This window comes from Mustelus asterias, unplaced genomic scaffold (assembly GCF_964213995.1).
Source record: "Mustelus asterias unplaced genomic scaffold, sMusAst1.hap1.1 HAP1_SCAFFOLD_310, whole genome shotgun sequence".
Lineage (NCBI taxonomy): Eukaryota > Metazoa > Chordata > Chondrichthyes > Carcharhiniformes > Triakidae > Mustelus > Mustelus asterias.
Window position 1 is genome coordinate 69,700 of NW_027590274.1, and position 21,192 is coordinate 90,891.

General features: G+C 42.5%; 1 non-coding gene across 1 annotated transcript; it reads left to right on the forward strand.

The window, feature by feature from the left end:
• Positions 1-20,876: 20,876 nt before the first annotated feature.
• On the forward strand, positions 20,877-20,966 carry trnap-agg (transfer RNA proline (anticodon AGG)). The gene is given in 2 exon segments: positions 20,877-20,912; positions 20,931-20,966. It is a non-coding gene; the product is annotated as a tRNA-Pro (tRNA).
• Positions 20,967-21,192: the final 226 nt, after the last annotated feature.

Sequence of the window (21,192 nt, forward strand, 5' to 3'; positions counted from 1 at the left end):
GGATACTCAGGGACAATTCAGCATGACCACTCCTCCTAACCTGCACATCTTTGGACTGCAGGAGGAAAGCGGTAAACTTGGCGGAAACCCACGCACACAATTTGCAAAAACCAGACAGACAGTTACACAAGGCCGAAGTGGACCCTATGCCCATAACAATGTGAGGTACCAGTCATAACTCCTATGTAAATAATTGCAATTAGTTTTAAGCATTTTATGGTAATTTGTTCAGTATTTACTTGCACATTCTTTGCCTCAGTCAATGCCTAAAGTTAATGAACTGCTCTGGACGTTCTTGATTGTGATATACAGCTGGCCATTCCACTGCCAAGGCATTGCATCTTTCAAATGACTCACTGAACTTCTCTCCTCTCTTTCTCTGTCTCAGACAAGACCTAAATCGGAAAACCTCTCTTCTCTCTCTCAACCTCCTTTAGCTCACTTACAGAGGTACCCATGAGCCGGATCTGGCTACTCGTTCAAAAATGTTTAACTTTCATGCTTAAGGCAACTTGTGACTGAAAAGATGAAACACAACAATCTCAACAGAGGAAAATTCAGTGCCGGAAACAGACCAGTTCACTCTTTTATACGCTCTCCTCGATTTCACTCACACAACACCTAACACACTTAAACTTTCTATTTTAGAACACCTGTGCGGGGAAAAATGTAGCTTTAATTTTCACTCTTTTCTCTCAGCGATAATCTTCAATCCATCTTCCTTTCAATTAACCTACCTAAACCCCAAATATGATCATTTTCTTGATTCATTAAAATGGCAATCGAAGTGAATGTAATGCTGCGACCGGCAGCAATTCTGTAACTGTTCTTGAAGCTTTCAGAATGAGTTCACCCTCGCAGGCAGGAAGACTGTTCACGGTGATAACATTAAACTGGCCCCGTTTGTTTCATTCTCAGGTAATATAACTTCCTGATTCTTGTTGCCAGTTCCAAACCACACATCTCACTTCTGAGCAGAAAATAAATCCAGGGGCCACAATCTGACGAGAACATCTGTCAGTGCGGCCTATATCTGTCCACAGAGCGAGGGCAGAGTTATAAAGATCACATTGTGGTGACATTTACAAATGAGTCTGTTGTGATCTGTTCAGAGTTTCCATTCCAGGACATAACTGGATGGTCAGTGGATCAGTCACTGAGCTCTCCCAGGTTTCGTGAAGAAAGGAAATGATAGCTGTTATCTTGCATTGTTCGATCATTTTCTCTCCATCAGCTATTTATTTTTTGTTCTTCAGCTTTTATCTGTCAGCACCCCGTTTTTCTTTCTCCTAACTCTCCCGGTGTCTCTCTCTCTCTATCTCCTTGCCAGTGTTTTGAACACTTTTATTCGTGTTCAAAATCATGACGTTTTGAGTGGGGTAATTAAAGAGAGGATATTTCAACTGGGAGGACGGTCAGCAACCAGTGGGCACAGATTTATTTTATTGAGCAGAGAGACAGAAATGTGATTGTTTACTTTTACACAAGAGTTGTTGTGGACTGGAATGAACAGCTTCAGAGGGTGATCGAATCAGATTTCACAGTAACTTTGAAAATAAATGAGATATATCCTTCATGGAGTAAAATGTGAAGGATTTTCGAGAACAGGTCCATTTTAATGGTTCTTATGCATCATTGTCCTAGCATCGTTTTTGAGTCTCCCCCTGTCCTTCATTGAGACTGAATAAGATGCAATATTTATACAGCTGTCGTCTTGTGCTAATCTTATCTTTTGGCAACACGTGTGTGTGTGTGTGTGTATGTGCGTGCGTGTGTGTGCGCGGTGGGGGAGGGGGGATGGGAGGGTTGGTGGTGGACATTTGCGAGGAACGATGCCGAAATTCAATTATTCAATTCTATTTACAAGCCATCACTTTGAACAAATTAGCATTGGATCGAACTTGTTTCGGAAAAGTGCAATAATCCTTAACAGTTATTGCACTATTCGTTTTGCCTCCGATGATATTTTCATACTTCGTCTTTTCCGTCTTCACATGTCCCAATTCTGACTGGAAATGTGGAACTGTTTGTAAGAATGAGAAGGAGCATGTTATTTTCTGTTCCTCTAACAGATTCACCATTGTTACCTCAGAAAACAGAATTTTTTGGAGTCCACCATGATTGATCCCCCCCCCCCCCCCCCCCATGGGAATAACAGCTCTTTGTCAGGTGGAGTCAGTCATTCTTGCGGCTGTCATCGGTTTCCAATCCGTGTTGGCCACACAAATCCCTGCATCACTCGTCATGACATGGAAACCTGCGCAAGCCCCTCGAAAAGATATGCTTCCTTATATCAGGTCCCAGTCTGACTCCGGGCCTAGCTGTCTCTGTTAGTGAAACACCGGGGCCGGCCATTCAAATTATAATATTCTAATTCTCTATGATTATTTTTGGAAACCGTTACCCAATCAGTTGTGAATTGGAACCTATATCTGGTTTTGCTACGTGTGACGCCTGCCAGTTATTATTGGACAATTTACTTTTTTCTAGAATGATCACACGGAACAAAATGTTTATTTAAATGTTATATCATGTTCTGTCTCTCTTATTCTATATATCTCATACATTAGCTTACATGACTCTCCCGGCCAGTTTATGTTATCATTGCGCCAGCACATCTGTCTATATTAGATTAGATTCTGTCTCTGTTGTTACTGCATAATTTTTAATCATTTATGGGATGTGGGCATCACTGGCATCTGTTGCCCTTCCCTAATTGCCCCTGACAAAGTGATGATGAGCTGCCATCTTGAACAGCTACTGTCCATGTTCACCAGGCAATATTACTGTTTGTTTCACACAAGGTCTGACCACCCTCATAATATACCTGATCCTGATTCGTCATGTTACCGAGATTGTACAACCTATACACAGTAGAAAATATTTAGGATGGTTACCATGGAATTGGCGAATGTAACGGTTAAACAGAAATATTGCTCCATCTCTGGAGAACAGCAGATGTTTCAATCCTTTGCATTAATAGGAATAAGAAGTCTGAGAATTACAGGTGTAATTATCTCCTGTCGGCTATATATCCACGGTCACTTCCGCCATCATTTTCACAAATCAGCACATAATTGAGTCGAAAATCAGGAACTTTAGTGAGACACGAAGAAGATCAATTTCCAGTAATCTCCTCGTCATCGAGATGTGATTTATCCATTTTCCAACAGATTTTTAAAGACAGATAAGTTAACGCTGGGAGCAAAATAATCAGATTGAAATCGTTTTGTGTGCAAGAGCACACAGCAGAATGGTTGTCAATAAATAGTTACATATTAAATGTTCTTCAGTTGAAATACATGAACTGTCTGGTGTTTTCATACACTCATGGAAGGCAGAGATGGACTGAAGGTTATCACTTGGAAAACTGAAGGGAAATTGCTAAAATAAATCATTTCTCCAAAGGGGGTAATTGGAAAAAAGAATATTTAAAAGAAATTAGCACTCAAATGTCTAAGCAAGGTATGATATGATAATTCTTAGACATAGAACCATAGAATCCCTAGAGTTCAGAAAAAGACCATCTGGCTCACCGAGTTGCATCCCACCCAGGCCCTCCCCTCTGCCCTGTCCCCGTTAGCCCCACACATTTACCATGGCGAATCCACATACCCTATGGACAATAACGGGCAATTTTGCACAGCCAATCCATCTAATACGATCTGTTGTATTATGAACGAAGGACGGGTTTTGTGGAGTAATACAGAGACAGAGTCGAGTGCACCAATTATTGATACAGCACGTGTACTAATATGAATGCAGACTGGGTCCAGTTCAGTGCTTACTGAGAGCGGGTATAGAACAAAGAAAAATTACAGCACAGGAACAGGCACTTCGGCCCTCCAAGCCTGCACCGACCATGCTGCCCGACTTAACTAAAACCCCCTACGATTCCGAAGACCATATCCCTCTATTCCCATCTCATTCATGTACTTTCCTAGACGCCCCTTAAAAGTCACTACCGTGCCGGCTTCCACTACCAATGTAAGCAGAGACAATGTGCACTATAATTTAAACTGAGACAGGTTCTAGTGTAATGTAATCTCACATGGACGCTATTAGAATAAAGGGATATAATCTAGTGTGATATAAACAGAGATGTGACCCAGTGGAATAAAAAGTGAGGCAATGCAGAGTAAAGCAATAACTGAGAGAGGATAATGTGTAAAATGAACAGTGGTATGGTTTGGCGCAATAATAAAGGACACAGCAGCTAGCGCAATAAAACTCCACCTGTTCAATCGGTTCAAATACTGTTCAATCTGATTCTGGGCATTGTATGATATAAACTGAGACAAAGCTGATGCAATAATTTCAAACTAAGGCTTCAGATTGATAAAAGATTTGACAGGGACATTAGAGCAATAAGCGAGTCATGAAATAGAACAATAATTAGAGACAGGATATTATTCGGTATAAACAGGGAGGTGGACTGGTGCAGCAGTGACTGAGGTCTAGTCGAGGTTTCTTTCGACGTTGCAGGTTCCAGCAATGTAATATCAAATGGGACTTGGTACGGTATACTGACAACTGGTATTTTGCTGAGTATAGAATCAATTGAGAATTATTGTCATGTAATCAGAAATATGATTTTGTGTCATATAAACTAGGTCTAGTTTCGGATGGATAAAGACTGCATCTATTGCAGCAATGACTGAGACGATCTGTTTCGCGTCGTGCCAAAGAGCACGGTTTCACTGCCATCTCCTGGACGTCCTTTGATATAGCAGATGTTGTGAAATGCTGATTTTCGTTGCTGTTTCTTATTCTTTCATGGGGTGTACACACAGCTGGCAAGGCCAGCATAATTTGGCAATCGCGAGTACTCTGAATTCATTGGTTTCCTAGATCATCACAGAAGGCATGTAAACGCCAAACACGTGTGGGCCTTGAGTCAGCTATGGGCCAAACTGGGAAATGATGGATGGTTTCCTTTTCTGCTGGGCATTAGAGGATCTGCTATATTACTTGTATTGGCCGCAATTACAGAAACGAGGTTTAAATTCAGAATTGCAATTGCATTTTAAAACCCACGTTCTATTGCAGTTAGATTTGAACATATACCTTGAGAAAATTGCCTCCCCTCAGAAATCCTCTCCCAGTGATATTACCACTTTGCCACTGACTTCATTTTCCACACTGATAGGCTATTTACAGGAGAGAAGAAGGCCATTTTGAAGCATCATGTATGTGCTGGTCCTCTAAAGGAGCAATCCATCCAATAACACTCTATACCCACAGTCCAGCATTTTGTCAATTCCAGACAATAATCCAATCCCATTTTGAAACCATCAATTGGCGCCCCCTGAACCATACTCTGAAACAGCAGATTGCAGGTCTGAATCAGTCACTGTCCGAAAATGTTTTTCGTTCTGACTCCGTGCTTCTTTCACCAATTAACTTCAACCCGCGCCCTCTGTTACAAAATCCATCTGCTATTGAACAACTCCTCTCTATCTACTCTGTCAAGACCCCTCAGGATTTTGAAGGCCTCAATGGGATTACATCAGCAACTTCCTTTCAAGGATATCAGTCCGAACCTCACAAATATATTTTCGTAACTGAAGTTTCTGATCTCTGGAACTAATCTCGTATTTTTTCCCCTGCAACCAGACCATTGACTTTACATTTCTCCTTACGTTTGGTGCCCAGAATTTGACGCAATTTTTCAGTTGACTATTTTCCAGTGCTTTTTTACAAATTTAGCATAACTTCCTTGCTTCTGTATTATTTTCCCCAACAGACAAAGAATGTTAACTATTTTATTTTCCGCTCTTTCAAACTGTCTTCCACCATGAATGATTTATACACATATTCACTCAGGTCCCTCGGCGTCTTACCGCCACATTCATAGCGTTTTCATCATTTCCCTTTGTCTCTTCACATTCTGCTTAACAACACTAATCATGTAACTTTACATGCAATCAATTAAATCTCCCAATTGCACGACAATTCCACAAATTAGTTTTTTTTTCGTTCTGAAGTTCTGCTCGGTCTTCTGATGGTTGGCAATGTTTCCATGTTTTGCATTATACACAGATTTTGAAAGTCTGACCTCCATACCAAGCTCTCGGCCATTACTATGCCGGGAATATCAAGAGTCATGTAACCTATTCCTGGCACCTTCACGACAAACTTTGTTCCAGTCCGAAAAACAGCTATGAGTTTTTTTCCTGGCACTCAGCCAATTTCCTATCCGTGTTGCTCCTATCCATTTTATTCTCTGATCTCCACATTTACTCACAAGCTGTGATGCAGCACCATATCACATGACCTTTGGACGCCCATTAAGAGAATTACCCTCACAGACCATCTCTGTTGCTCAGCATTAAGCTCAAGCAAGTTGACGAAAAACGATTTGATCTGAACAAATGCATTCTGGCTGAATTTGTCAAAAAGCATTAAAGTGGGATGATTTCTGCAGTGATGAAGGCAGTGAAGATATGGATGTTATATCTGCTGACGACACAAGGATAGATCGGAAAATTGGGCATTGGCGAGGGCATTGGATATATCTCGAATATTGTGCACACTACTTGTCTCCTTATCTTAAGAAATATGTTAATACATTAGAAAAAGTTCATAGGTGTTTTACGAAACCCTCACCAGCTCTGAGCGGGTAATCTGATGGGGAAAGGATGTTGACGTCAGGTTTGTATCCACGGGGGTTCAGAAGAGTAAGAGGCAAATTGAGTGAAAGCTTTAAAACGCTAAGGGGTGCCAACAGTGTGGATGTTGAGCGGATGATTCCTCCTGTCCAGTGTTGTAGCTGTACTGGATATGTCTCTGGGTGTATATATTTGGTCTCTTGGTTCTGCGTCTGTTTCCAATGCTGTTGTACTGTCCACGGAGGGCGCTCTCTGATCGCTTACCGAAAATCATGGCCTCCTTTTGCAGAAAGCGACTATTTGCCGATATGCAAATAGGCGGAGAAAATAAATCCCATCCCATCACATTGTATCTTCCCGGTTCTTTTGATTCAACCTTTAACTTCAATACATTCATTTAACACAAATGCCCTCATTCTGAATTGAATATCTCTGAAATAGACAACATTGAATTGCAAGCATGGCTAATCAACAAAAGAGCGCGAGTCACTGGGAAATACACATCCCATGGTACTTTTTTGAAATTGACCAAAGTCAGCTTTCAAACAAAAGCAAATATCTTTCAAGGGAAGAGATTTAAGAATGATCTGTTAGTTATACGTGATCCTTCTTTATTCGGTGTGTGAAACATTCTGGCACTTAAATATCTTTCATCGACCGGAGGCCCAGCAGTTCCGCACTGATTCTCGATTTCCTCATCTGTCTGAGTGTTTTTTCCTATTTCTTTATTCGGAAGAACAATTTTAAAAATAAGCTTCGAAGCAATGTGTGCCATTTCCTCGAGTTCCGTTACAGTTTCACTTGTGTCTGTCTACCACGACTGGTAGACATGTTTCAGATGGTGATTAAGTCTGTTCGTCTGCACCGGTAAACGCATTAAATTTTGTTGCGGACTGAACGAGTAGCGAATATATGTACAAACAATACATACATTTATTTCCTGCCATTGCATCCTAAATAACAGCATTTCTGATTTTCCTAAAGGCAATTGAATTAATGTAAGGTCCGATTTTCCGAAAAGCATTTGAGTTGATGTAACATCGAGATTCACATAATGTTGAGCAATGATGGTGGCACAGTGGGACGGCACAGTGGCACATTGGTTAGCACTGCGGCCTCACAGACACCTGAGTTCGATTCACGGCTTGGGTCACTGTCTGTGTTGCGTTTGCACGTTCTCTCCGTGTTCCCCGGGTCCTGGTTTCCTCCTACGGTCCAAAGATGTGCAGGTGAGGTGGATAGGCCATGCTAAATTGCCCCTTAGTGCCAGGGGGACGAGCTAGGTAAATACATGGGGTTATGGGGATAGGGCCTGGGTGGGATTGTGTTCGGTGCAGTCTCGATGGGCCGAATGGCCTCCCTCTTCTCTGCATGATTCTAGGAAGTTAAACCATGCAGGCATCGCACTCCCTTCATAAGAATGGTCCAAAAGTGCTTCTAAAGTGCCGGGTTTTGATCCGGGAATCTTTTACGTGTGAGGCGAACGTGGTAACCATGACATTACACGAACAGCTGACAGCATATTTTAGCTAATCGGCCTGTCTGCAATGTCCAACTGCGCTGCGCTGCTGCAGGTTCCAATGGTTAGACTGAGAGCCCATGTCACTTAATTCAGGAAGAAAACCGGTATTTTCAACCTGATTTCTCAACTTATCTTGAACATCAAAATTTAAAAGCTTTCGTTTGGCAAATATCTAAGTGAGCATTGATTTCTGCCCATTCATTAATGCAGCATTCTCATCTTCCTTCGAATAATCTCAACAAATTGTAATCAGTAATAAAAGTAAATTACTGCGGATTCTGGAATCGGAAACCAAAAGAGAAAATGCTGGAAAATCTCGCAATGTCTGACAGCTCCTGTTAGGAGAGAAAAGGGCTGACCTTTCGAGTCCAGATGACATTTTGTGAAAGCTCATTGAGCAATTGTACTCAGTATTTTTTTTATTATTCACTATTTAGTATCAATGCATTATTTAACACATATGTCTTCATTATGAATTGAATATTTCTGGAATTGAATATCACTGAATTGCAAACATAACTGACCAACAGAACGAAGCGAATCACCGGGTAATCACCGGGTAATACAGATCGCAATTTTGAGATTGACAATCGCCAGCTTTTAAACAAATTCAACTACGTTTTAAATGGAAGTGATTCAAAAATTAAATGTTCGTGACACTTGAGCCTTTTTTATTATGGGCGTGAAATAGTCAGGCGCATAAATTCCGGCCATTTATAGGAAAGTCCAGAAGATCTGCACTGAGTCCCGATTCCTTCATCTGTCTGAGTGTCTTTTTTTCTATTTCTTTGTTGTGAACAACGATTTTAAAATGGAATCTTCTGGGAAATGAGCGCCATTTCCGATAGATCACTTACAATATCACTTGTGTCAGTCTTCTGGAGCACAAACTACTATTAGATATGTTTCAGACGGCGATTAGCCATGTCAGTCTGCACCTATAAACCCATTAAATTCTGTTGGAGACTGAACGAGATGCGAATATGTGCTCGATGTCAAAATCGAAACGTTTCTTTCCTGTCAGTGCATCAAAAAAAAATCAGCATTTCTTATTTTACAGAAAACATTGGAGGCCGATGTCAGAGCAACGATAATATGCCTGTAATATCGAGGTTCAGATAATGTTGAGGAACGAACTGAAATCATGCAATTTTCCTTCACCCGACATGAGAAATCTTAATGAATGTTTCTGCTTCGTTTGGAACCAGGATCCTTCCGCGTGTCAGACGAACATAATAACCACTACACTACAGAAACAGCTGGACTCAAGCTGCAGCAAATCGGCCTGTCCGCAATGTTCAACTGCTGCAGGTTCCAATGGTTAGACTGAGAGCCCATGTCACTTAATTCAGGAAGATAACCGTTGCTTTCAATCTGATTGCTCAAATTATCTTGAACTTCAAAAGTTAAAAGCGTTCTTCTGGCAAATATCTAAGGGAACAATGATTTCTGGCCATTCATTAATGCATCATTCTCATCTTCCTTCGACTAATCTCAACCAATTTTACTCAGCGATAAAAGCAAATTCCTGCGGATACTGGAATCGGAAACCAAACGAGAAAATGCTGGTAAATCTCAAAACGTCTGACAGCACCTGTAAGGAGAGAAATGAGCTGATGTTCGAATCCAGGTGACACTTTAACAAAGTTCATTGTACAATTGTACTCAGTATTTGTTTCAGTATTTAGTCTGAATGCATTATTTAACACATATGTCTTCATTATGAATTGTATACCTCTGAAATTCAATATCATAGAATTGCTCCTCCCTCTGGGGGAGGATGACCTCACTGGGCCTGGAGGTCTGGAGTGCTTATACTTAAATGCAAGGAGCGTAGCAGGTAAGACAGATGAACTTAGGGCCTTAATGCTCACGATGAATTTGGATGTGGTTGCGGTGACAGAGACTTGGTTGAAAGAGGTACAGGACTGGCAGCTGAATATTCCGGGGTACAAGTGTTTTAGGCGAGACAGAGGAGGGACCAAAAGAGGTGGGGGAGTAGCAGTATTAGTTGGAGAGCATATTACAGCGGTGCAGAGGGAGGACAATTCAGAGGGGTCGTGTAACGAGTCACTCTGGGTGGAGCTTAGAAACAGGAAGGGCGCAGTCACTATGTTGGGGGTGTACTACAGCAACCCCCCCCCCCCCCCCCCCCCCGCCAACAGCCCAAGGGAAGTGGAAGAACGGATATGTCAGGAAATACTGGATAGCTGCAGGAAAAATAGGGTTGTTGTAGTGGGAGACTTCAATTTCCCTGGTATAGACTGGAAATCGCTGAGATCAGGGACTCTGAATGAGGAGGAATTTGTAAAATGCGTACAGGAGGGTTCTTTGGAACAATATGTAGATAGCCCGACTAGAGAGGGGGCTATACTAGACCTCGTACTGGGGAATGAGCCCGGTCAGGTCTTCAAAGTTTCGGTAGGGGAACATGTGGCAAATAGTGACCACAATTCTGTTAGCTTTAGGATAGTGATGGAAAAGGATGAGTGGTGTCCCAAGGGTAAGGTGTTGGATTGGGGGAAGGCTAACTTTAGTGGGATTAGGCAGAAATTGGCAGCTCTTGATTGGGAGAGGCTGTTTGAGGGTAAATCCACATCTGGCATGTGGGAGTCTTTTAAGGAACAGTTGTTAGGGCTACAGGACAGGCATGTGCCTGTTAAAAAGAAGAATAGGAAGGGTAGGATTCGAGAACCGTGGATAACCAGGGAAATTGAGGGACTGGTCAAAAAGAAAAGAGAGGCGTATGGTAGGTCCAGGCAGCTAAAAACGGAGGGAGCTCTGGAGGAGTACAAAGAAAGTAGGAAAGAACTCAAACGGGGAATTAGAAGAGCAAAAAGGGGTCACGAAATGTTCTTGGCAGACAGGATTAAGGAGAATCCCAAGGCATTTTATTCATACGTTAGGAACAAAAGGGTTGTCAGGGAAAAAATCGGACCTCTCAGGGACAAAAGTGGGGAATTATACTTGGAGCCCAAAGAAGTAGGGGAGATCCTAAATGAATACTTTGCGTCGGTATTCACAAAGGAGAGGGATGTGTTGACTGGGAGTGTCTCGGAGGGGAGTGTTGAACCGTTGGAGAAAATCTCCATTACAAAGGAGGAAGTGTTAGGTTTGTTAGAGAATTTAAAGACTGACAAATCCCCAGGGCCTGATGGAATCTATCCAAGGCTGCTCAGGGAGACGAGAGATGAAATCGCTGGGCCTCTGACGCAAATTTTTGTCTCGTCACTGGACGCAGGTGAGGTCCCAGAGGATTGGAGGATAGCTAATGTGGTTCCGTTATTTAAGAAGGGTAGGACAGATAACCCGGGTAATTATAGGCCGGTGAGCTTGACGTCCGTGGTGGGGAAGTTGTTGGAGAAGATTCTTAGAGATAGGATGTATGCGCATTTAGAAAGGAATAAACTCATTAACGATAGTCAGCATGGTTTTGTGAGAGGGAGGTCATGCCTCCCTAACCTGGTGGAGTTTTTTGAAGAAGTGACCAAAATGGTTGACGAAGGAAGGGCCATGGATGTCGTCTATATGGACTTTAGTAAAGCGTTTGACAAAGTCCCTCATGGTAGGCTGGTGAAAAAGGTTGGATCTCATGGGATAAAGGGGGAGGTGGCTAGATGGGTGGAGAACTGGCTTGGTCACAGAAGACAGAGAGTGGTAGTGGAAGGGTCTTTCTCCGGCTGGAGGCCTGTGACTAGTGGTGTTCCGCAGGGCTCTGTATTGGGACCTCTGCTGTTTGTGATTTATATAAATGATCTGGAAGAAGGTGTAACTGGGGTGATCAGTAAGTTTGCGGACGACACAAAATTGGCAGGACTTGCAGATAGTGAGGAGCATTGTCAGAAGCTACAGAAGGATATAGATAGGCTGGAAATTTGGGCAAAGAAATGGCAGATGGAGTTCGATCCTGATGAATGCGAAGTGATGCATTTTGGTAGAAATAATGTCGGGAGGAGCTATATGATAAATGGCAGAACCATAAAGGGTGTAGATACGCAGAGGGACATGGGTGTGCAAGTCCACAGATCCTTGAAGGTGACGTCACAGGTGGAGAAGGCGGTGAAGAAGGCATATGGCATGCTTGCCTTTATAGGGCGGGGCATAGAGTATAAAAGTTGGGGTCTGATGTTGCAGATGTATAGAACGTTGGTTCAGCCGCATCTGGAATACTGCGTCCAGTTCTGGTCGCCACACTACCAGAAGGACGTGGAGGCTTTGGAGAGAGTACAGAGGAGGTTTACCAGGATGTTACCTGGTATGGAGGGGCTTAGTTATGAGGAGAGATTGGCTAAACTGGGGTTGTTCTCCCTGGAAAGACGGAGGATGAGGGGAGACTTAATAGAGGTGTATAAAATTATGAAAGGCATAGATAGGGTGAACGGTGGGAAGCTTTTCCCCAGGTCGGTGTTGACGTTCACGAGGGGTCATAGGTTCAAGGTGAAGGGAGGGAGGTTTAACGCAGATATCAGACGGACATATTTTACACAGAGGGTGGTGGGGGCCTGGAATGCGCTGCCAGGCAAGGTGGTGGAGGCGGACACACTGGGAACGTTTAAGACTTATCTAGACAGCCATATGAACGGAGTGGGAATGGAGGGATACAAAAGAATGGTCTAGTTTGGACCAGGGAGCGGCGCGGGCTTGGAGGGCCGAAGGGCCTGTTCCTGTGCTGTATTGTTCTTTGTTCTTTGTTCTTTATAACTGATCAAAAGGAATCGAGTCACCGGGGAATACAGATCACAATTATGAGATTGACCATAGCGAACTACATTTAACCAAAGTGAACTACATTTAAATAGACGAGATTGAAGAATTATCTGCTATTGACACTTGTGTCTTTTTTATTATGGGCGTGAAATATTCAGGCGCATAAATTCCAGCCATTTAAATGAAAGTCCAGTAGATCCGCACTAAATCTCGATTTCCTCATCTATCTGAGTGTTTTTTTTTTCCTATTTCTTTGTTTTGAAGAACGATTAAAGAAAAAGATTCTTCTGGGAAATGTGCGCCATTTCCGATAGTTCACTTGTGTTAGTCCCCTCGAGCACATACTACAATTCGAACAGTTCCAGATGGTGAATAGCTGCGTTCATCTGCACCCACAAACTCATTAAATTCTGTTGTTGATTGAACGTGATGCGAATATGTGCACAGTGTCGCAATCGAAATGTTTCTTTCCTGTCATTTCGTCACAAAGCTATCAACATTCTTATTTTACAGAAAGCATTTGAGGCCGAGGTCAGAGCAAAGATCATATGGCTGCAATATCAAGATTCGGATAACGTTCAGCAACGAAAGTCTAATACAGATAGGAAATATACAGTAAATGGCAGCACCCTTAAGAGTATTGATAGACAAAGGGATCTGGGTGTACAAGTACACAGGTCACTGAAAGTGGCAATGCAGGTGGAGAAGGTAGTCAAGAAGGCATACGGCATGGTTGCCTTCATCGGCCGGGGCATTGAGTTTAAAAATTGGCAAGTCATGTTGCAGCTTTATAGAACCTTATTTGGGCCGCACTTGGAATATCGTGTTGAATTCTGGTTACCACACAACCAGAAGGATGTGGAGCTTTGGAGAGGGTACATAAAAGATTTGCCAGGATGTTGCGTGGTATGGAGAGGATTAGCTACGAAGTGAGATTGCAGAAACTTGGTTTGTTCTCACGAGAGCGACGAAGGTTGAGGGGCGCCCTGATAGAAGTCTACAAGATTATGAGAGGCATGGACAGAGTGGATAGTCAGAAGCTTTTTCCTCGGGTGGAAGAGTCAATTACTGGGGGACATAGGTTTACAATGCGAGGGGCAAGGTTTAAAGGAGATGTACAAGGCAGACTTTTTAAACAGGGATTAGTGGGTGCCTGGGACTTGTTGCCAGGGGAGGTAGTGCAAGCGAATACGGTAGTGACTTTTAAGGGGCGCCTTGACAAGTACATGAATAGGAATGGGAATAGAGGGATATGGTCCCCGGAAAGGTCGGGGGTTTTGGTTAATTCGGGCAGCATGGTCGGTACAGACATGGAGGGCCGAAGGGCCTGTTCCTGTGCTGTAATGTTCTTTGTTCTTTGTACTGAAATCATACAGATTTTCCTCAATCTAAATTAGGAAGCTCAATAAATGTTTCTGCCAGGTTTTGAACCTGGAACCTTTCGCCTCTCTGCAATGTTCAACTGCGCTGTATTGCTGCAGTTTCAAATGATTAGACTGAGAGCCCATGTCACTTGTTTCAGGAAGATAACCGTTACTTTCAATGTGATTGCTCAACTTATCTTGAACTTCAAAATTTGAAAGCGATCGCCTGGCAAATATCTAAGGGATCAATGATTTCTGCTCATTCACTAATGCATCATATTCATCTTCCTTCGAATAATCTCAACCACTTGTGCTCATTAATAAAAGCAAATTACTGGGGATGATGGATTCTGAAAGCAGAGGAGAAAATGCTGGAAAATCTCACATGGTCTGGCAGCATATGTAAGGAGAGAAAGGAGCTGACGTTTCGAGTCCAGATGACACTTTGTCAAAGCTCATTGTACAATTGTACTCAGTATTTGTTTCAATATTTAGTGTCAATGCATGATTTAACACATATGTCTGAATATCTCTGAACTTGAATATCACTGAATTGCAAACGTAACTGGCCAACGAAAAGAGTCGAGTCACCGGGTAATACAGATCCCATGGTGTTTGTTTGAGATTGGCCATCATCAGCTTTTAAACAAAGTCAACTATAATTAAATGGAAGAGATTGAAGAATTATCTGTTAGGTATACTTGAGTCTTTTTTATTATAAGTGTGAAACACTCAGGCGCATAAATTCCAGCCATCTATAGGAAAGATTAGTTGATCCGCACTGAGTCTCCATTTCCTCATCTGTCTGAGTGTTTTTTTTCCGATTTCCATGTGATAAAGCAAGATTTTTAAAAAAAGATTCTTCTGGGAAATTTGCACCATTTCCCCTAGTTCCCCTAGTTCCCCTAGACTTCTATCAGGTCGCCCCTCAACCTCCGTCGTTCTAGTTCACTTAGAGTATTACTTGTGTCTGTCTTTTTGAGCACACACTCCCATTAGACATGTTTCAGATGGTGATTCGCTATTTTAGTTTGCACCTATGAACCCATTAAATTCTGTTGTCCACTGAACAAGATGATACTATGTGCAGGTTGTCAAAGTAGAGACGTTTCTTTCCTGCCATTGCGTCAAAAAAAATCAGCATTTCTTATTCGCAGAAAGCATTTGAGGTTGAGGTCAGAGGAAAGATAATATTGCTGTAATAACGAGATTCGGATAATGTTCAGCAACGAACTGAAATCATACAGGATTTCCCTCATCTTACATGAGCAAGCTTAACGAATGCTGTTTCCCCGTTTCGGACCGGGGACTTTTCGTGTTTTAGGAGAACGGGATAACCACTCCACTGCAGCTAGCATTGGGGCCTCAATGGCCCTGACTGCAATGTTTAACTCCACTTTGTTGCTGCAGGTTTGAATGGTATGATTGAGGGCCCATGTCACTTAATACAAGAGCACAGCCCTTACTTTCAACCTGATATCTCAACTTATCTTGTTCTTCAAAATTAAAAATAGTTCGTCCGGCAAATATCTAAGGAAGCACTGATTTCTGCTCAATTATTAATGCGTTATTCTTAGCTTCCTGCGAATAATTTCAACCAATTGTACTCAGTATCTGTTTCATAGAATCATAGATTCAGTGCAGAAACGGCCAATCGGCCCAACGAATCAGCAGCGACGCCAGAGTATCATAACCAGGCCATTTCCCCTGCTGTCCCCACAACGCTACTCTTTTCCCATGGCTAATCAATCTAACCGAGGGGCAATTTAGCATGCCCAATCCACCTTGGATCATCATTCAATTTTTAATATCAATACAGTTATTTAATATATACGTCCAAATTCTGAATTTAATATCTCTGGAACAATATCTCTGGAATATGCAATTGGTCTGACTGCATTGTTCAACTCCGCTCTATTGCTGCAGGTTCGAATGGTTAGGCTGAGAGGCCATGTACCTCAGTGCAAGAAGGCAACCGTTACTTTCAACGTGATGTCTCAACTTGTCTCGAATTTCAAAATTTAAAAGCATTCATCGGACAAATGTCTAAGGGAACAATGATTTCTGCTCAATCGTGAATGCGTCATTCTCATATACCATCGATTAACTTCAACCAGTTATATCCAGTATTTGTTCGGTAATCAACATTTACTATCAATCCAGTTATTTAACACATTGCGAATTGAATATGTCTGAAATATACAACATTGAATTGCAAACATTACTGACCAACAAAATAAATCGAGTCACGGGTAATACACATCGAATGGTGCTTTTTTAAGTAAGTTTGACCATGATCAGCTTTTAAACCAAATCAAATATATTTAAAGGGAAGAGATTCAAGAATGATCTGTCAGTTATACTTGATCCCTCTTTATTCTGTGTGAGAAACATTCTGGCGCCTAAATCTCGTTCATCTATAGGAGATCCAGAAGGTCCGCTTTGTTTCTTGATTTCCTCTTCTGTCTGAGAGGTTTTCCCTATTTCGTTAGTATGAAGAAAAATTTTAAAAAGATGCTTCGGGGAAATGTTCTCCATTTTCTCTACTTCAGTTACAGTATCACTTGTATCTGTATTTTTGAGCGCCCAATACTATTAGACATGTTTCAGTTGATGATGAAGTATGTTAGTCTGCATCTATAAACCTATTAAATTCTGGCGTGGACTGAAAATATTGCTAATATGTGCACGGTTTTAAAATAGGAACATTTCCTCTCATTGCGTCATGAAAATACAAGGTTTCTGATTTTGCTGAAAGCTTTTGAGGCAGAGGTGAGCGCAAATATAACATGGCTGTAACATCGAGTTTCGGATAATGTTCAGCTACAATCTGAAATTATACAGACTTCCCTCAACCTTAATGAACAAATTTCATTAATGCTTCTGCTCGATTTCGAACGTGGGCCCTTGCGTGCGTGAAGCAAATGCAACCAGCACGACACCACAGAAACTGTTGGCTGCTCCGTAGCCCAATGGGGCTGAGTTGATATGTTGCAATATTCGTTGGGAATGCTGGAGACACATTAATCTAAGAATGATTGAAAATGGTTAACAATGTCACAGATCGATGAGAGGCTCATCAATCCATCAGATATTTGCGAATTATTTTATGAGGAGCTAAATAATTAAGATGTCGTTGCGGGATTGATGGGCCGATGGGCCTGTTCCTGTCCTGAACTGTTCTTTGTTCCAATTTCAATTTCCTCCTCTCATTCCATGAAGTTGATGTTTCTCCCTTTTAAGTCATTGAAAAATCCCAATTTGAAGAAGGAGTTTCTGCGGAATCCATGGACAATTTGCTATAACAACCTTTCCCTTACCCAATGGCAGCAAGTATTGGATTTAGCTTCCTGATATAGTTTTCAACGTAAACATATATTTATTTTTGCAATTGATTTTATATCGATTTTACAAAACGAATTTAAATCTGATGAAGCATCTCCTCATTATTTCTGAATTATACCTAATATAACTACATTTACTCCACAACCTTCCACAGAGTGTGGAATATAACAGACGAGAATAAATCACCTACACCTGAAGCAGTCTTCTTGTGCTGTCCTCCTGTGTCCTGAACATCCAATCCGAAAACCTCGAGAATGGATGGAGAATCTGTCTTATTCACACGGACTTCACATAGGCCAACACAGTGGCACAGTGGTTAGCACTGCTGTTTCACAACGCTAGGGACCCGGGTTCAATTGAAATTCCTCCTTAGTGTACACGAATAGGCGGCGGAATGTGGCGACGAGAGGATTTTCACAGTAACTTGAATTATTAATTGCAGTATTAATGTAAGCCTGGTTGTGACACGAGTAAATATGTTTTGCACACGGACACATCCAGAATATGTTTGGCGTAAAAATAAATATATCCATTATTGCTTATTCTGCAAAAGGGTCCACGTCGATTTGTCAATCAATGATCACCATTGATGAGAAATAGATTTCTGGCTGCTCCTGTTGTTAAAATGTTGTGTTCCATCGTAATGAGTATCTAACACGATATTGCCGCACTTACACCACACCAGGGAATTCCAGTTCAGGAAGTTTACTCTGGAGCTAGCACGCTTTTTACGTTGCCAATGAGTTCATGTCTCTTTTGTGTGTCAATGGCTGTGCCAATCTGCTTGGTTATCTTTCTTAGTGATTGTCCGTGTGTCTCGTGGAACAAGCTGCCAGAGGTATTAGTAGAAGCCGTTACAAGTTTATCTTTTAAAAAGCATTTAGATAGTATATGGGTACGATGGGTATAGAGGGATATGGGCCAAATGCGGGCAATTGAGATTAGCTGAGGGGTTTAAACAAAAACGGGCGGCATGGACAAGTTGGGCCGAAGGGCCTGTTTCCATGCTGAAAACCTCCAGAGATTTTAGAGAGAGTGCAGAGGAGGTTTACCAGGATGTTGCCTGGTATGGAAGGGCTTAGTTATGAGGAGAGATTGGGTAAACTGGGGTTGTTCTCACTGGAAAGACGGAGGATGAGGGGTGACCTAAGAGAGGTGTATAAAATTATGAAAGGCATAGATAGAGTGAACGGTGAGAAGCTTTTTCCCAGGTCGGTGGTGACGTTCATGAGGGGTCATAGGTTCAAGATGAGGGGTGGGGGGGGGGGGGGGGAGGTTTAATACGGATATCAGAAGGAGGTATTTTACACAGAGGGTGGTGGGGGCCTGGAATGCGCTGCCGGGCAAGGTGGTGGAGGCGGTGGGAACGTTTAAGACTTATCTAGATAGCCACATGAACGGAGTGGGAATGGAGGGATACAAAAGAATGGTCTAGTTGGGACCAGGGAGCGGCGCGGGCTTGGAGGGCCGAAGGGCCTGTTCCTGTGCTGTATTGTTCTTTGTTCTTTGACTCTATGACTATGTTTGAGTCGATCGGTTTGGGAATCTATCACTTAGTTTACTGGTCTCTGTGTTGATTCTGTGCAGTATCCGAGACTTCCAGTGAACACGGAGGTGGAAGTATTCATGCATTATCATGGTTAGCAACGCAAACTAATAGGTGTCAGAAATCTGCAGAATAATTCTGGATTTATAACGAGGGACGTTAGAATTGATGTCACTGTCTGGGCATATATCTATATGGTTATATATCCTTATTCGTGTTGGTCTTTCCACGTGACCGTGTGTCTATCTGTTCTCCGCATGTCTGCTGGGTTTCCTCGGGTGCTGTGGTTTCCTCCAACAGACCAAAGATGTGCGGATTAGGTGGATTGGCCATGATAAATTGACCCCTAGTGTCAGGGAGATTATGTGTGCGGTTACGGGAATAGGGCCTCGGTGGAATTGTGGTCGGTACAGATTCGCTGGGCCGAATGGCCTCCTTCTGTACTGTAGGGGTTCTATGATTCAATGTTCTCTATAAGTGTCAGTCTTTTCAGGTTGCCGCGTGTGTCCCTGTTTCCAATATGCGGCTGTGCTGTCCACGGGAGAGTACTCTCTGATCACTTATGAAAGATCACAATCCCTTTCTAAAGGAAGCGTCTGTTTGAAGATGTAAAGATGGGCGGAGAGATGGAGTCACTTTGGACCTCATAACATCCCCCTGACTGTTTCAACATCTCCAATTGCAGATCAGATTCAGACAGTGATCAGTCTCTCTGTTTCTGCTGTTCAGACTCGAACCATGGGGGTGAAACTCTGTCTCACTCTGGTTATTGTCCTGATTACAGGTCTGTCATTTTGAACTTCTGCGTGAAATCTGCCAGTCACCACATTCATTCCCCATTTCCATCTGGAGGGGATTATTCCATTGTTGTTACTCCTTCTAACCCACTGCGTGTCTGTTATCTATTTTCAGACATGAGTAACGGTGACTCAGTGTCCCAGTCAGGACCAGGTGTTGAAGCAGCAGAGGGTGAAGATTCAGCAATACCCTGCAGTTACTCGGGACAGAGTTTAACTGTACAACATTACTGTTCTGGTATCGCCAGTATACACACCGAGCTCCTCATTGACTGCTCAGAGCCGCGAATGTACGGGTCTCAAGGTTTTTTACATTGCAGCGGGAATCTCAACCTGAAACAAAGCACTTTTCACTTGCCCATGAAAGATTTGAAGGTGACAGACAACACCGAGAATTACTGTGCACTGAGAGCCACAGTGAATGAGGCTCCCGCGGGCCTCATACAAAATCTGGCACAGGTCGATAATCAATGATTCATTGTCAGGACAACACATGGGGTTAAAAATCAGCGAAAATTTACTCATAGTGAACCTGACAATACAGTCCCGTCTAATTGTTTTCCCTCACTGAGGTTACTGATTGTCACTGTTGGGAAGTTTGACATGTTTTTACTCATATTACTATCACATCAAGTCCAATCGCTCCCCGATCCTTTCACACAAACCCACAGATCTCCCAGGTGAACCATGTCATCAGACAGACCACACCTTTCAAAAGTGATCAAGTTTCAAAGGCAGACTCAGAGTTGTCACATGTTGAAGTTGCTGGTTAAAATTATTGACTGTAACATGTGTACTTTATAAACAAAAACCCCCAGTTGCAAACAGTCGAAGTAACAATATTGGACGGATATTTTGCTGGAACTTAAAGTCCACAAATGCTGATGCGGTAAGTTATTTAATCAATTTCGGCTTTCACTCGAGGTGTCAGAACTGCTTTGTAGAAAGTTAAACAATTTTTATTTTGCTAGCTACTAACGTGCAGGCTCGTTGGTCTAGGGGTATGATTCTCGCTTAGGGTACCTCGCCCCATTAGCATGCGAGAGGTCCCGGGTTCAAATCCCGGACGAGCCCCGTTTTGACCGAAATATTGTGTTCGAAAGGAGATATTTTGATTTATTTCAGGTGCAAACGGCGGGATGGCTTTCTGCTGACTGGCTCCGAAAAAGAGTAATAAAGGCACAGAATTTTACAGCACGGATAGAGCCCACTGGGACACCCACATGGCAGGCGCGGACACCCATCATGTCTGCGCCTGCCACGTGACAGCTGGACGGGAAGCGTTAGTTCTGATTCTCGC